At 33.5% G+C, this 18,554-nt stretch overlaps 1 protein-coding gene across 2 annotated transcripts in view; it reads right to left on the reverse strand.

Moving 5' to 3' along the window:
• The window catches only part of CDH19 (cadherin 19), a 114,943-nt gene that overhangs the window by 63,699 nt on the left and 32,690 nt on the right, over positions 1 to 18,554 (reverse strand). The window contains exon 1 of one of the 2 annotated variants that reach the window (XM_056485541.1): positions 3,218 to 3,366. The exons of the other annotated variant lie outside the window; for it this stretch is intronic. The gene's annotated coding sequence lies outside the window, so the exon portion shown is untranslated. Of the gene's footprint in view, positions 1 to 3,217; positions 3,367 to 18,554 lie in introns of those variants that run through there. 2 annotated transcript variants of the gene reach the window in all.

Below are 18,554 nucleotides of genomic sequence, written 5' to 3' on the forward strand. Positions count from 1 at the left end.
CATTGTCTCTTTAAATCCCTTTTAATTTTTGCAATTTTGATAGTTAAAGAAAACTCATAATTCTGAATACATCATGCACATACTAATAATGAAAAGCCTCAAACCTTCTTTATTATGTATGACAATCAGCTCAGAGCATTTGAAATATTTGTTAATATAATAGCAACCTCCCTTATTGCTTAATATGCTTGTAAACTCAGTCTTAGACAGAAAATGTTTAAGCAAAATGCAAATCCAAGAAGTTTAATTTTCTGTTTTATTTAACACTCTCTAAAAGATTTGTAAAATACTGAGAAATTTTGCAGACATATTTTGCAGCTCTAGTTAGATTTTAATCACATTAAATACTTAAAGATAGCATTAAGTCACACAATTAAATTATTCTTCTGTTACTTATATTTTATAATTTACTCTACTAGGATGTCTTTTGGCTTCCAAGGTGTCCAAAATATGTGTAAAAAGTTAAACGTTAAATGATATCTTAAGCTGCCTCTAATGTTTAGCTAACAATATTAAGGTTGCAACAACTGTCCTTCACTAGTTGCAAAATATATATATATATATATATATATATATATATATATATATATATATATATATATATGTACAGTGCCAAAGCAAAAAAAGTTTTCCCTCCACAAATTTAATATTGTATCAGAATACCTGTGTTAGAGTTCGCCCTCAAGATTGTTTTAGCAATCTTCAGATCACATTTTTAATTTCAGTAGTATATTTGCAGTACTGAGGTTTTACTTTCTTTTATTATTATAATTATTATTATTATTATGGTAATTAAATATCCATTTTTCCTTAATTATATTGTCTCAAAAGGAGTTTGCTTTAACAGTTAAGTCAGTGGCCTGAGACAGAAAGATTCTAATTTAATATCACCTTCCACTGGCAAGGTCTTCTCTATGTCTGTATCCCTAATAGAAAGCCTGGGAGAAATGTTCTTTTGCAAACATTGTTAACAATTACATCTTGTTAGCAGGAGAAACTGCAATTTCTTTTGTGCTACAGGCAATGCACATGTGGAGAAGAGACCAAAGCAGAATTATGTCCCCTGATCTGTCCCGTGGGTCTTGGTCCACCTCAGCTTCCTCTGTGCTGGATGTGTACCTTGTCTGCCTAGGAGGGTCTGGAATGGATCCAGGATAACCAGGACAGCTGAAACGGCCACTGACACTCTCTGGCCCTTTATTCATGCATTTTCAGAAACAAATATGTTGTTGGATAAAGAAAATTGGGAGGACAGATAAGAAAAACCTTGTGCTCCCAATACATATTACTCCCTCTAGCATCAACCCTTTAGCAAAGGGGTCGGAGCACAGTTGAAATAGAAAAAATTAAGGGGCTGTGGTAGAAATCAAAACTCTCTACTGCCCGTGGTAGAAATCAAAACTTTCTGTGACTTACAAAGTAAAAAGCAAAATAATGGTTTTCACCTGTAAAGGATCTAATATTTTAATTCAATATTATCTATTGTATTGTTAGATCCATTGGCACAATTGCCTTTTAAATTAAACTCTTTTAAGAAATAGCCAAATCTTTCTGATGAAGCTAAACCAAAAGATTACAAGTATATTTTTAGAAAGCATGACACAAAGACTACACAATGAAAATTTCACCCAAAAGAATTATAAAGTATCAAAACAAATGAACCAAAGTAAAGATGAAAACCAACAACTAGCTTAAACCACATAGTTAAAATATGCCTGTATAGCATATATTATATTGTTTTCTTATTTCAATATCAAATTGTGTTGATATTGTCCAAAAATTAAATCATATTGGCAATTGCAAAACATTCTGACACATGAAAGAAGTATACAGACTTAATTTTTAAGATACTGTATATTTTTGAGTTTCTAATGTAAAGTGTGCATTATAATTTCATAAATTACCTTGCACTAGGTAAAAGTAGTTACATTTTGCTTCTAAATATGAGTGGCTTTCCATAGTAGATTTGTGAATTTGTTCTTTAATTTTAAACCAATTTTCTTAGAGTATTTTGTGAGCAAGGCCCTCTCTCCACTACATAAAAATAATTCTAAGAATAGATTTTCGTTGTCTAGGTCTTTCACTTATGCATGTTTTATTCTGTAAAAATTCAGAAACTCTGAAATCCAGTCACAGCCCTATATCCATTTTATGTAAGTGCTTGGTTCAACATTTTTAAAAGAAAAATACTGAACATTGAAGTGTATCTTCATAACTCCTAAAACTGAGTCCACAGATCAATTTTTGTGTTTTAGTGCAAATTTATCCAGGTAAAAAATAAAAGTAGTTTATTTGGAGTGCTTTTGTAGCCACAACTAATTTCGAGTAACAGTATATTAAAAAATAATGTTATAATGCAAAGGCTGTGTAATTCCCACCAGTTTCATGGCAAAATAATTTGCAGAAATGAACAAACTGACAGCCACTCAGTATTTTAATAACAAATCAACAACTATTAAATATCTCTGGGCTATATTCTACTTGATGTTTTTTGACTACAGTCTATTTGAAGAGTCTGAGCTTTAAAAATAAATTGTAGCTATACCTCCTAATAGAAGTGTTACAAAAGAAACATGCAATACAAATACTTTGCCAGTGTATGGAATGCACTGTTCTTTGAAAAACTCATTTATTAGGAAATTGCTGTTTCACACTCGAGATCTGACAAAAGTAGAGGCACACATTTTCTGTGGTCTGAAAGACTGCAGCTGTAGTGGAAGGATTATGAAGAGGAATGGGAATGTGAATAAAAATTTTTAAAAAATATATTATTTCTGTTGCAGTAGAGTGAAGAGTAACAAGATGGAGCATTTCCTACTGTTCCTTTAAAACAAGAAAAATTTCACTCTTGATGTCACTCTCAGAAATTGTCAAGACAATCACTTGCACAAGCATCTGAAGCAATCACAAGCATTCTGTCAGAACTGCAGGTCTTGCAAAAAATGGATTGATAGCACAAAAGTTTTAATGTGCTAGTTGATCACAAAACAAGCATAGTGAGTATTTCCTCTGGTAAATCCAATTTAGAAATTTGGGATTTCACAAAAATAGAAGTTAGACAGTGGACTCTGGCAAAACAACAAAGCAGATTCTCTTTCTAGAGGTTTTGAAGGGCTTCTGGGTTTGTCTCTGCCTTTTGTGGCTTTTGCACTGTATGCACTCTAATAAATGTTTTAGTTTTGATTTTTGAATATAATTTAAAAAAAAAATCTCTTACCTGTGTAACTTCAGGGCCTTCTAGGCATAAATGAATGGATATTGCAAAAGTTGCATGAAACATGCAGAGAAGTAAGCAGTTCTGTTTTACTTCACAGATCCTCAGAAAGCTGTAGGAGTTACAGCTTCCTGCCAGTATAAGTCAGTTCTGCTTTTACTTTTGAAAACTCACAGTATGACACTGCTTACTGCATGCTATTTTGGGTGCCCTGAGTAAAAACTATGAACACAGGCACTTTTGTGCAAAACATCATAAAGCCTCTCTGATGTTCATTCAGAGTCCAGAATTAAAATGCAGAAGGCTCTAGCAAGCAAAATACAAGCTGATTTTCTTCTTCCTAGTGGAAAAATAAAGTACTCCCTGGCAAGTAACCAGGGTAGTGGGAAGGTAATTTATTTTGTGTGAGAGCATTTTGCAAGTGAAAGGATATGCCCTCTGTTTAGAGATTAGTCAGGGAAAAAAGTGGTCAATTTAGAGCAGTCACAAAACTTCGTTAAAGAAGAGAGTTTTTATACTCTGGGTTTTGCCTCTGGCCATTTTTTTTTCCCACCAAATCATTTAGTTTCAAGAATCATACAATCTTCACTCTGAGAAAAAGAATACATGCTCAAGATATTGGTTTATCCCCTTACATGTCTTTAGAGACATTAAATTAAGATCTTTTATTTTGTTATAATTCTCTGTGGAAATTGAATTTTATCTACTAGTTAGCTAGGATCTTATAGTCAAATGAAAAATATAATAAAAATAATATAATTTAAAAAAACCCACAAAAAACACTGTGGAATAATTATGCAACAGGTGTTAATTTTTCATAGACAACAGCTTTTATCTTAAGAAAATTTAGGGAATTTTGAGCATTAATTCAAATATTCATGGTATCTTTAAAAAGTAATGAGGATATTTGGTGAAAAAGCAAGAGCTGTGTATTGCAGTAGCACTTCAGTAATTATTATGAAAGACATGTTTATGGCAGAATAATTTAGAGCCTAGTGCTACATCAGTTATAGCTCCAGGCCAAGAAGATTTCTGAGAGGTCCTAAATGAAAAAAAAAAAAAAAAACCAGAGATGACATTTTTTCAGACAAAACGTGTTAATGATAAAACTTAAACTTAAAAAAGTTCCAAGCCACCCATCTCAACAAAATTCTCTCTTCCATTTTCTCCTTCCTCAAACAGTCTCAGAAAATTTAACAACTGTTTCTCTGAAGAAATGGAAAATTTTTTGTCTGTACTTCTGTCACATACATTGTACCTTTGTTTTTATTTTTTTAATAAGTTATGGCTAGCTATGCAGATCTTAGTCAGATGTTCAGGAAATAACAAAAGAGATGGCAAATGAGGAATTGTGACTCTTTAGCATGGGTTAAGCTGCAAAAAAAGTGATGAGACCATGGTCTGCAAAAGGAACAGTTCTGATTTATAACAGTTGTGAGGTCTGGTGCCTAGGCTAATACTGAAAGCCTGTTTACTGCATTTACAATTAGATGTCAAGGTCAAATTAACTTCTACCAAATAAACATAGGCCCCCCTAGTATCACAGACTTTAAAATTTGAGTTGAATGGGCTTGAAGTAACATAGGAAAACTGTCCACCCATCATGTCCATCCTGAAAGAGACAGGAAGATTTGCTCTCTATAGGAAAGTATGGGGTGAATAATCTGAGCAGCTGGATTTTTGTAAGATTATTCAGAATCGCTTCTGAGTCTTTTAAGGATGATCTCCTGAAAACTTCTTGAGGATTAGCTCATCCTAACAACTTTAGCATAAGTTTAACATAATAACATAATAAAAACATTTAACATAATTTCTGTATCAGGCTGGAAATGAATACAGTTTATCAACTTATATGCAGTTTTACCTTTGAGAAGTAAATAGTTCAGTCGTTTTTTTTTCACAAAACAAAGCAAACATCATAATGTTATACACCTTAAGGTTCTTTAACAATACTGTGTTCCTAGTACACATTATTTAGCTATTTATGAAATTATATATCAAAAACAAGCTGTCAGAGATTTCTTTTGTCTGCTCTTACCTCAAGAATCTTTTTCCTGTGCTAGACAAAACTTGATTTGTCTAAATCTTGACATTAGATTAGAGTAAGGGAAATAAAATGAACTAAGATCACATTTTCATCTCCTACACATTTTCTCATGCTTCATCTTTTGTTTGGTTTTTTGTTTGCTTGCTTTAAGAAACAGGAATGTTTGGTGAGAGCTGCTATTTAGTGAGAATGTTTACTCCTTACTGTTTATTCTTGGTCTGACACCACCTCTGTACAGATTAGGGCAAAGCAACCCAGAAAAACATGAAGAGGAGATGGACATTCTCCTAAGCTCTGTGGAAACTGAAGAAGTGCAATTGGAATTCAGATATAGGTTAACACTTACCACCTTGGGAAAACCAGCTTTAAATGAGCTATACTTCTCACTGACTTTCTTCTACCAAAGAAGAGGTGACATTTTATTCACCAAGGCAGAATTAACCAGAGATGGATGTTAGAAAGGGGCATAACTTATGGCTGACAGTTGATAAACAAGATATTCTCATTTACTGAGAATGCTGGATCTTCTCACAGGATTTAAGCTAAGTAAGATGTGCCATCTGAAGCAAACATAAATGAATACAAAGAAGCAAACAAAAATAGGGTTTCTTAGAAATGCTTGTTGAAGAACTGATGAAGGGGACTGGCCAGAACAATGGCCAGGTTTTTGACAAGGTGAAGATAGTATGCAGCTATAAGAAAAAAACTAAAGCTAGTCATATAGGCTGCACCTTAAAAAAGAAGTCAAATGAAGGCTAATTCATACAATAATGAGAAAAATTTTCTCAACTCAGAAGAAAACACATACTTGTTCCAGTGCAGTGTTCTCATGTGATAAGCAGTCTCTGCTTCGCTTTGTGTAAGCATCTGTTAATGATCAGCAGGCTCTTCAATATGAACATAGATATGAAATAATTTGGACTGCCACCTCTGAAGGAAAACTTTTACCCTGCTAGCTCTTTCCTGATCTCATAGACCATGATATATCCTGCAGAAAAGGATCTCAGCTAAAAAGGAGAGTTCAGTAGAATAACTCTACTCATCACCTTAGCAAAACCTTTCAGGAGGTTTGGAGGCGTTGAGCAAATTTGTATTACCTAAATAAATAAATAAATAAATAAGTTGTTATATAGACAATGGGAACTAAAAAATACAGTTAACCCGTTTGGAGTATTTTCTTTCCCTATCTTTATTGTAATTTAAAATAAGAATTTTATCCATCCAAAACCTAAAACTTAAATTAGGTGGTTTCTTAGAAGTAAGAGAATAATAAATAAGGAATTAAAATATCTTTATAATTTAAGACTTGGTTACTGATCAGCCAGTTATAATATGATATTTATTAATTTATTTTAAATGTAAAGCTGAAATATAATGATCAACCATATTTTTTGGATATACCTGTACACACTACAATGATTTGAAGCGATAGTCTTAAGAATTCAGAAGAGTTAATTACCTCTCTTTACTTTTTATTTTTTAAAGAAAATATATTCAATTTTCCAGAAACTGAACAAGAAAAAGATGGAGAAATGCAGGAGAATTTGTTTGGCTTTTTAAAAAGCAAAGAACACCATACAATTTTTTAAAAGGTTTAATTTTTCATTCAAGGAGATGACATTTACTTAATTGGACTCATCTCATAGCATTTCACACTCTTGGGTTCACTCAGTGATCTGATATCCGAGTAAGTTGAATTTATTCAGTGAAGAAAAGTAAGTATGGAAGGGAGAGGGACAGAACCCATGATTTCAGTGGGGATGATTCTCCCATATTACCTCTGTCCAAATCATGGCTCTTGTGTTTGGAATTTGCATCTGGAATTTTCATCAAGCTAAGCAGAATTTCTTCAGGATGAGTAAATAGACAGCACAACACTTCTGGAAAGTGGAAGCCTTGTAAAAATAGGAGTTTTATTGCTCACAGTACCAGCAAAGTCATTCATAATATCTGTATCTCTGGAGATTCAATACTGAATTTGTGGGATTTGTGGTGTTTGTTTTGTTTTGTTTTGTTATTGTTGGGATCTTTGCCATTTCTAGACAGACTTTTTAACGGGGATTCTGATATGCATCTTTTCTAAAGCAAGTCTTATTTATAATCACTTAAGGGAGGTATAGATTCAAGAGGAGCCAAGTGGTACCAAGAGAAAAGAGAGAAGTGAGGTCTGGAGTGCTTCATAGTCTGAAATGCAATAACATTTTCTTTAACTCCTAAGCAGTCTCTTGTCACTGTATAAAATAAATATATAATGCTGAATGAAAAATTTCTTTTCCTTTAATGCATCTTTTTTCCCCCTTTCCTTTCATCTTTAATAATTTTACTACTAGAATTCCATTCCCACTAAAATATCTTAGGAGTCACAGCTTCTGGAAGAGAAAAGTTAAACGTGAGTCACTGTAAATACAAAATGTATGGATTAATCTACAATACTAATGAGAGTCTTTTTCATTGAATTATCTGGAATCTATTTAAAAATAATTTTGTGTCTTTTTAAATATTATTTAATCATAATCTTGTGCTTTTTTTGCTTTCTGTCTAATGACTTTTTTATTTTGCAGAGGGAAAAAAGTTTAATGAATTGCAACAAAATATAATTGCTTATGTGTGCATTTAGTGGCTTGTGTGAAAAGAATTCAAAGAATTCATTAAAAGAATCTGAATATCTCACAGAAATCAGACTTTTCCAAAGATTTTTTATTTCTCTTTTATTTTTCTTTACCCTTTCCTTTCTTTTTCTCAGAGAATACTGTTATGATAGAATACACTGTTTTTGGAAAAAAATATGCAGACTCCAGATTGTCTTTTTCCACTCTGTTTCTATTTCCATCACAAGATAGAAGCAAATGTGAATAAATTCAGAGCAGGTAAATCTTTGAGATGATGCCCTCAAGGAATGGAGTTCTCTTATTGTCTTACTATTAAACAGTGTTTAGAAATAAATTGAATGAAATAGGAGATGTCATCTCATCTCTTTATTTAGCCTGAGGTCTCTTGCTGATGATCAGATTCTAAGAGCCTGAATTGGGCTGGTATCTGTAGGTAACTCATTCATATCCTCCCATCTCCTGCAAAGAAGACAGTGCCTGTCATGAGATATAGATCTTATGTAGTACAAGTGAGAATTCGGTGTGAATAACAAAATACGTTGAAAAATAACAAGACTAATATTTTCTCCATTTATTTACATAACCCTCATTCACTTTTCCCCACATACATGATCAGTCACATACAAATGTTAGAGCCTTTCTGCTTCTATGTAAGTGGTAATATAAGTCTTAGCACATCCATTTACATGTAGAAAAAAATTAAGCATGAAAAAATAAATATTAGAAATATGAAAGAAAAAATATAACTTTGTCTGATCAGCCCAGCATCCTATTGCATTATAACGTCCCAATTTGAAAATAAGTGTAGAAATTAGTACAATAACTGAATAGTGACTACAAGGCTGGGACATTTATGGAACAGACACTTATGCACAAATGTCAGTGGCCAAAATATAACAGTGTTGGATTAGTCCAGAAAAACAAAATTAAATATTGCAATTTCAGAAATGTCAATGTGTTTTGGTTTGTTTGTTTTTTTTTAATTAATCCTCATGACATTTCAATTCCAGAAAATGAATGAAATCAAAAAGAACAAAATAAAATGAAGGATTCTCATCTGAAGAATTCCATAATGTCAACACTTCATCCCATATCCCAGCAGCTAAACAAGCTAAACATAAATGATACCTTGGAAGAAAATTGTGTAAAGTTTAAATCCTTTGAGATGAGCTGCTGGGTAAGGATCCAGCTCTCATCACTTTTGCCACAAGGAAGATGAAAACAGAATGCCAAGTATTATTTTATTTTTATTAATGGATGCTAAAAAGATTACATAGGACAAGGTGCCCTCATTCTATCTCAGTGTACCATCCTAAATCTCTACCTTGTTTTTATTTCTGAGGAATAGAGGAAAGAAATAGAGCAATTTTTTGAGTTCTGATTTCTTAGAAGGAAAAAACAGGGCTTTTGTATTACACCCTGAGAAAGAGTTTTAGAGCCAGCAAAACAGAAAGAAGTGCCTTGCTTTGTTCAACACCAATGCCACCTCCTATTTTGTTTGGATTTGGGTTTGTTGGTCTTTTTTGGGGATTTTTTTTTGTTGTTGTTGTTTGTTTGTTTGTTTGTTTTCCTAAGAATTTCCCTGTTTTTTATCTGTTTTTGTAATTCAGAGATAAATATGTTTTTGTTTGCTTGTCTGTTTGTTTGTTTGTTTACATTGAGATTCGGTGGTGGACGCTTAACAGAAGAGAATTTAATGCAGCTGGGCACAGCAATTTAACCTAAACTGTGATTATAATGGCAATTATCCTAACCTGTTTTCTTTCATTTTTACTATAGGAACCTGTGGCTGGGTGTGCACCATCTGCCCTGTGTGGTGGGTCAATGCCTTCACCCAAATGGAGCTGCAAACCTCAGACTGCAGCAAGCCCCAAGATTTTTCTCTCAGCCAGAAGGGATAATAGGTTTAAAGTGAAAGAGAGTGGATTTAGATGAAATACCAGGGTGAAATTCTTTACTGTGAAGGTATTGAGACGCTGGAACAGGTTGCCCAGAGAAGCTGTGCATGCCCCATCCCTAGAAGTATTTCAAATATTTATTTAAAGTATTTATTTAAAATTTGGTTGGACGGAGGCTTGATTTAGAGAAAGGCATCCCTGCCCATGCTGGGGTGTCAGAACTGGATGATCTTAAAAGCTCCCTCCAACTCAAATCATTGTGGGATTCTTTTCTATGAATCCATGATCTTTAAATGTCAAAGACATGAAAGGCAGCACTGAGTAACTGGTGCTTGCAAAATGCTCCTGTTTGATCTGTGAGCAGGATAGGCAAATGCAAATGTACCTCACTTCACTGGCCACTGTGTGCAGTCTGCCAATTAGCCCAGCTGATGCCCTGACGTGGATCCCACATGAGTAACAGCATGGAAATGCATTGACCTCGAAGAGTCAGAGTCAAGCAACCAACAAGACCTTGTGTGACAAAATCTGAGGGGAAAAATCAGTTTAATGAGATGTTTCACGGTAAACTGAAAATATTCGCAAAGCCTCTTCCTTTAAAAAACTTGATGTCTTCTTGTGTTTTACTCTGTGGTAACAAAAATATAAGTTGTTATTATAGAATTATTTCTATGAATTTTTGTGGTAAATATCTTTATCCACTGGAGAGGGAGGAATGGATATATGTATGTAGTTGATAGTGGTGTATCAAGAGGACAATTAAAATATAGTACAAATATAAAATAGAGATTTTAAGCTGTTCTTTTTTGGAAGGGAGGTTGGTTTTCACAAAATGGCAAAGAATAAGCAAGAAAGTTGTGTAATGGTGCTGAAGTAATCTTGTGAGGAACAATTTCACAGAATTTAGGAAACTTTCTGCTACTGGATGACACCAAAGAACCAAAGGAGAAAAGATTGGGGGGTGGGACGTGTAGGGAGGGAGCAGCCACATCTCCTCTCCACAGTAATGCAGAAATCTAGCCAAAATTGTAGATGAAGTAAGTAGACTGCAGAGAGACAGTAGGAAGAGATCGACTATTCTAAATTAAAACATCCAGTTCATCTTTCCAAGAATAAACCAGATGGAGAAACTGTGACTGGATTGGTTTGGACACCAGCCAGATGGAGGACCAGTTATTCCAGCAGCCAGGAGGAAGGAGAGAGCAATTGATGGGAAGCACAGCAAGGCCCCAGACAGATGAAGAAGTGAGTAGCCCAGGAGCAAGGTCAGCCCTGCCTTGGGTGCTGGCCAGCTCACCTGCAGCACGGCAGAGCAGTTTGAGCAGCAGTCAGGCTGCTGCCTCCAGGAGCCAGCCCTCCTCCCGAGCCAGGGCAAGGATGTGCGGCTTCACGCAGGGGAGGGCTGGGGACAGAGGCAGCTCTCATTGTCACTGGGTGACTCTGCTCTTCAGGGAAGGCTTAGAGAATCAGGAACCTAAATCTAGCAAGGATGAAATGGGGTGCTTGGATTCTTTTGTTTCATGCAAAACACCTAAGATCTACATTTTATTTTTCACCTTTCACGTGCTTTCTGAAGCAGAAATTCAAGTTTCCCAGTATTTTCACGATCAACAGTATATGTATTTTATGTCCAGTCTCAAATTTGATCATTTTGGCAAAAGTTTTCTCTGTATCATGTTTTTTTGTATGTGAATGTTTTATAAGCTCTAAAGGTTAAATCTTCCTTTTTCCTTAAAATCATTCCATGCTGTATACAAATGCAAATTTGAAATCTGTAACTTTGCACCATAAAACTCTGAAAAAATGCATGTGACAGAGAAAACCTGAGCCAGTAATCTAGAAACTATGATACATGGACTATATATATATATATATATATATATATATATGTATGTATGTATGTATATATATATATATATATATATATGTATGTATGTACGTATGTATGTATATGTATATATATATATATATGTGTGTGTGGCTTCTTTCACAAGTACCATTACACTAAGGTACTTAAAAGCAGGATTTGTCTCATTGGTTGCACTTCTGATCTCTGATTGTATGTAATCTCACAAAATTAATCTGCTTTTCAGTAAAATGACATGTGCTGGATTGGTGATGAGTATAGCTCTTTATCTTATCTCTCATCTTAATTTCAGTGGTTAGTGGCTCTATGTGCTAGAAAAAAAAACATGTCCTGGTATGCAGGGCCCATTTATACTGTGAAGTATTCTCTAGTGATGGCAGCTACTGATCAGTGTGTGGATTTCAATGAAACTGGTATGAAAAGTAATATTAGAGCTGAATTTAATAAAGAGTGTAGCCATAGCTATCTAGGTCTGCACTACATTATATTGGACTTAGCACTTTTTCCTTCATCCACTGGTATTTCCATTTTACTACCTAGAGAATCATAGTTTCCCAATAAAATAAACTCTGAAATCCAAACAGTGTTTCAGGTCTTTGCCACCATCAGTCAGGACTCTATGAAGAAAGCAGAAGTTTCAGTATTTACAGCTTGTTAGTTTGAACTATGCTACAGGAAACAAAATCAAATGGCATGTGCCATTGCAAATTCTGTATTAAAAATATGCTCCAGGCATGACCTGCAGAAAATAATTTCTGCATAGTCTCTCACACTCTATATAATAACTATATATAACTATAATACTCTATAATAACTAAAAAAAGAAAAAATTCTACTATACCCGTGTCTAACAGGACAATTAGTTCACCAGGTTTATCAGACTTCCACTGTCAATGACTTAGTGCCTGACTTTAAAATGCTCAATCAGTGATGTTATAAATGTCTTATAAATGGACTGTATCTTAGGACTACCTTTTACAAGAAAGCAAGCTCAGCCTTCAAGCTCTACAGAACAAGATCATTTATGTTATGTTATATATATGTTATGTTATATATTTTATATTAAGTTATGGGCTACAGGTTTTGTGTTGAGGAAACATCACATGCTCTAGGATTTACTACATTTTGCCTGGATTCATGTCTGGAAATCTTTTTTTTTTTTTTTTTTTTTTTTTTTCTTAGCTAATTTAGCAATAAAAGAGGTTATCCAATGATCAATTTAATCCTTATCTGAATTTTTTTCTATTTCTTTGGCTTTGTAAAACTGTGTAATTGTGTATAGACATGCATTTTTGTGTATAGCTATACACACTTTGGTAGCTGCTTGATATCCATATTCAGCAGCTGTGCTTGGTGCAGAATGAACTCTCCATGACCCTGGAGTGAAATGCTGCATAGAGGAGGGGAGGTACAGGATAAGAGGAGAGACCTTAAAATTATGGGCATGGGATGGGACCAGAGATGACATGCCAATGTTTATGAGAAGAATGTAACCTGGTAACCTGGGTAAACATATAAAATATGCTTTATACAGTGTATTTGGATTTGACATGGTCCTGCAGACCAGTGAAGAAAGATCAAGATACTAAAAATGAAAAAAGGCACTGAGGGGGAAGATGTTATCCATACCAAAAGTTAACTGCTTCCAGTGAAAGGCTACAGATTCTGATGCTCCAATGCAAAATTTCCTTCAACCCTCACTGAAGCTACTGACCTCAGCACACAGCAGGGCACTAGAAAGGATGAACCCTTCACCGGAAAAACAAAAATTAGAGCACAGTAACTTTAATTGTCCATGTTTTGAACCACAACCTATTAATATGGTAATTGTGATAATATTAGTTACTGTTTCATTTGACTCTTGAGACTATAATCTGAAAAAAAAGTTTTTGATTTTGAAGAGAATGTGTCTGTTGCACTTTGTTTATAACATGATTTGAGACCAATTAATTCCGAAGGATTTTAAGCAACCCATTCTATAAATCAGATGCACCAAACTGGTTGCACAAATATGCATTTACCACAGTGTTTTGGAATTTGAGATTCTTTTTTCATTAGACAAGGTAATATTTGCCCTGTAGCACAAATATTTTGGGATATTTGACAAAAAAAAAAAAAGAAGAAGTGCTTATAAAAAAAGGAGATTATAAAATGCTTATAAGTAGATATTTGTATGTCTTTGCTCAGCATTCTGAACATAGTAAAAAATTAATTCACAGAAAAACAACACAGATAACAAATGAAAGAGGGAGTCGCCTTCTCATTTCAGCTAAGAGATTCAAGAGGTAGATTTAAGAGGTTGTTTATAACTTTAGTTTTGCAATTTCTTCCTAGGTCAAAGCATATATTCTTCATGTTTAGTTATTGTTATGAAGAAATTAATTCTCATTAATTAATAACTTCAATTTTATTATTATAAGCAATAAACTAAGTTTTCAAAAAAATGATGTGCACACAACATATCACATCAATTGGCTGATGTGTAAATTGATAGTTTCTCCTGGATCATAAAACTTTCTGGAACCTACATTTCTAGGAACATGAACATTCAAATGTTTCTTCTTCAACACAATAAATAAATTTTGTTTTTTGTCTAGTAATGAAATTTCCAGAGAAAGTTAGTTGATCACAAATCAGAGATTATTTTTTCTCAATTAATTTATCTGACTAACCAAATAGAATGGCTTTGTAAAGTATTATATGCCATTAGGATTTTTCCAAAAGAACATATTCAACAAAAGTAGAAACAAAGTATACAGAATAATGCCCTAAGATTTATCAAACAAGATAAAAAGTCTTTCTCGTCTTCCTTTTTTAATGTGACATAATATAATATTTACAAATTATAGCTTGGTAATTTTTAACATAAACTTTTACAATCATTCTTAAAATAAGAAATATAGAAAGGGAATGCAGAGAGGTTCCAAATGTAATTTGTGGCTAATAAAATTAACACAGGGATATTACAAGGAATAATATTCCTTCTCTAGAGGTCAATGATAAGACATTTCATTTTTGGTTGTATTTGACTTTCTGCCCTTTTTGCTTCAAATGCAAATACATAGTCATAAACTAATTCGCTCTTTCATGTTACATCTTTGCCATTTGATTTTATATCATAAAACCTTCAAACTACTAGAAATATAATTCTGTAAAAAAAAAAAAAAAAGGGCACTGCTCAAGAAATAAATTTATTCTGAAGTGTTACCCCAGAAGGTTATTAATATTATTAGTTTTTCATACTGTGAACAGTAATGTTGAGGAGACTCTAAGAAATAATATTTTCATTGTGTTAGGAACTGTACCTACAGATAATAAAGTTCCTTCATCCAAAAATATATATATATCCTAAATATTTTTATTAAAAATTGGAGGTTCTGATGCTTTTTTTAAAGGTTGTCTGATATTCATAAATTAAAAATAATAATTAATCATCTGTGTTTGATCCGTTTGTTTTGAGCATAATCAGAAAAAGTAAGAAAATGGGTTTTTCTTTCAACAGAAAAAAGAAAGCTTGGAAAAATGTGTATTCATACCACAGCACTTCCAGTACGGAGAAATTATCATCTTTGAATTTACTAGTGTCTGTGAGTCTGAAAAGTTGAAGATTTTCTAAGAGTTTACAGTTGCATAAGAATTTGAATATTCTGCTCAGTGACCCTAGCAGATTAGGAACAGGTGGAAAAGGTTCTGAGCCCTCAGCTTCCGTGTATTGCCATGCAGGAAGCACAGCTTGAAGCACAAATGAAAACTATATATTCACAGATATTTTTAAAAGTAAAAATGTGTGTATCTTTGCTTGCTTTTTACTCAGTTATTGATTAATTCAATTTACTTTGTTGTCTGAAAGGGGAAAAATAAAATATTCCTGGTGTTTTGTGTACACATAAAATGCATTTTGGCTGTATTTAACTATACTGGTCACTTAAACCAATTTTGTACCAGAATTTTGCACCAGCCCATTGCATCAATATTTACAAGGTATGTTCTTCATATTCACTTAATGCAATATCCATCCTTCTTTATCTATATGAAAATAAACTTGATGGAGATAACTGGTTACAACAATCTTTAAAAATATTTTTGCAGACCATGCATTCTTCTGAGAATATTTATGAAAATGAATTTCAATGGTACCTAAAATATGTTTAGCAGAAAATTGGACTAGATGCAGTACCAGGACAGAAGTAATTGCAGGAACATTGGAATAACCACATTGGATAAGCCTTAGATCTAGCTAGAATAGGAGCCAGTTTTCATGAGCTTCTATTGTTAACTGATCCAGAAAGTTATCAAAATGAGGTAGCAAGGCATTATGGGGTAACATGATTCTCACTTCTTTTTCTAAACTATTCTTATCAATAGCCTGATCAAATCCTTAGGCAGTTTCAGGTTTCTCCAATATTATCTTGAAGACATAAAAGGTAAAAAACATTTCCAATACAGCAGAGCAGATCTAGAAGAGAGAACAGGTTTTTGTAAAGGTGATAATACTTCAGAATGGCCCAAATAATTGCAGCCTTTCCACAGAGAGATTAAATTGAAATTATGTGTCATAATTCCCTCTATGAAGGTGGGAAAGCACAAAGAACAAGACAGGTTAGGGTAAATTCCTTGAAAGAATAAAGAGCAAGGAATATCTGAGCAAATAACCCAAATAAAGTTCCAATATGTAAACACTAACAAATAAAAATTTACTATCTCACCTGTAGCAATGAAGATTTGCATTCAGAATTATTCTATTTCTTGTTTTAGGAGAAGGTAAATTAGCAGTCCAGGACTGAAGTGATTTCCCATATGAGTATCAGAAAGGTGTTAGGCTCAAAACACAAAGTCTTCCAAGGTATAGCATAAATAAATAGATCAATAAATAAATAAATAAATAAATAAATAAATAAATAAATAAATAAATAAATAAATATTCAGATCCATGTGAAAAGTAGTTATTAGAAAGAAACAACACTGCTAAGTACTACATATCAGTAGATATATCTCCAGATTGTAGTACATTCAAATTCTTGCTCAGGATAAAATGGGGAAATTAATAAAATGGTTGTGATAGTTTTTTAAGTTTTTTTGCCAGGCTTGAAAGAAAGTAGCCAATGGATCAAAAAAATGAGCAGTGCTATTCATATCATCAAATATATCCAAGGTGAGAGAAATAGCAATCTAATATGAGCTAAAACTCAACTGTATAACAAAGGAAACAAATTCAGCTACGTAGCAAAGTACATTGAAATGAAATATGACCTGACATTAAATTAGAAGGCTGAAAGCTGGCAATTATTTTTAAATATGGCACCAACTTAAGAAACAGTTGGTATTTGCAAAGAACAGATGTTAAAGATCATTATTATAACCACTGGCAATATTGTCTCTTATAATATGCAATTTACTAGCACAAAATGGCATAGAAGGAAAATAAAACCTCTGTTGAAAATACAGTTTTATGGGGAAAAAAATGTCTTGGTAGATATTGAGATCCTAAAAATGTAGTACATGCCTTAAATAATCTAAGAGTCATACTTTGCTTATGAAAAGATAAAGTAGAAAAAAAGTTCACCAAACTCTCTGAATAAAGAAAGAAGCATAAAGAACAGTAAGAGTGACACCTCATGCAGTGATAAATGGAAAAGAGCTTCTCACATCTGTAATGGAGCAGATGACAAACATCATTACTGCAAACATCCATATCAGCATCTAAGTTTCACGCACACTTGAACAGTGCAAATGTGCTACTCCCAATGGGAGATGTCACTGCCTGCTTCCAATCATGGAAAGAATGATATTTCTTGTACCCTCTTCTAAATATACTCTTTTGGAGTCCATGGGATGTTTAGTGGAGATGTTTAAGGAAAAATTTAAAAATGTAAACCAGTAAACTATCTAGCTCACACCTTAGGCAGCTATTATATGAAACAGGAAGAAATTACTTGATAGAAATCAAATATGCATACAAAACCTCCAGAAGAGTTCCCAGAAAAACAACAAAAAATCCTTTTTAAACAGAGAATGTGTCATAGCCCCAATAATACCAGTGCAGATTGTGGACTAGAGAGGATTGCTTTTGTTTTGTTTTAGTCTTTTTTTCCTGGAGTAAAAGGACTGTCAAAAGAAGAAAGACTAAATGAGCTTTGAGAAAGACATTCTGGTAATGCTCCACCTTGATACTTCTTTCTATTTTTTTGCTGCTTTGTGTCCCTAACATGGGTTTACAAAGAAGAGATTCTCTTGAGAAAGTATGCACCTTCTTTTTGTAAAGGATGGCAGCAATACCTTCAGTAGACAGATAGGAAAACAGATAAATGAAAAGCCAGAGATTTTCAGGCACTAAAAATATCTTCTACAGCTTGAACTTGACTTGGTACTCCCAAGTTGTGTTTTAATGTTGCTGCTTATTATACTTATATTTTATTTTCTCCTTTCCTAGCATCTAATAAGGAAACTGAAACTGCAAGGATAAAAAAGACAGAGAGGGAAAGACATACATAATGTAATTCATACAAAAGTGCTCTAAGTGGCTCATTTAGACATAGTTTTGACATATGGGCTAAATTAAGACTTTAAATAGTGCAATACATCTTTTAATGCAAAAGAAATAGTATAAATGGGACTCAATTAATGAGCGGAAAATGTAAAAGACATTCTGGAAAAGCTATAAATTGCTTACTAAAATAAACCAGCAAAATTAATAGATAATGACTCTTGCAGCTCACTGTCATGTCCTCTTAACCACAACATCCATCAGGAAAAAAAAATCATGCTTAGACCCAGTTATTTTACTTGTTGAAGCTGCATGAGTGAACACACTGATGAGGATAATTGAAAGTCTCTAAAACTGCCAGCACAGAGGTGAAGCAGGAATGCAGATACAAAAAAAGGGTTAATCCTTCCAAGCCCCATACTCCTGGTTCCCTCC

The sequence above is a fragment of the Oenanthe melanoleuca genome, chromosome 2 (assembly GCF_029582105.1).
Source record: "Oenanthe melanoleuca isolate GR-GAL-2019-014 chromosome 2, OMel1.0, whole genome shotgun sequence".
NCBI lineage: Eukaryota > Metazoa > Chordata > Aves > Passeriformes > Muscicapidae > Oenanthe > Oenanthe melanoleuca.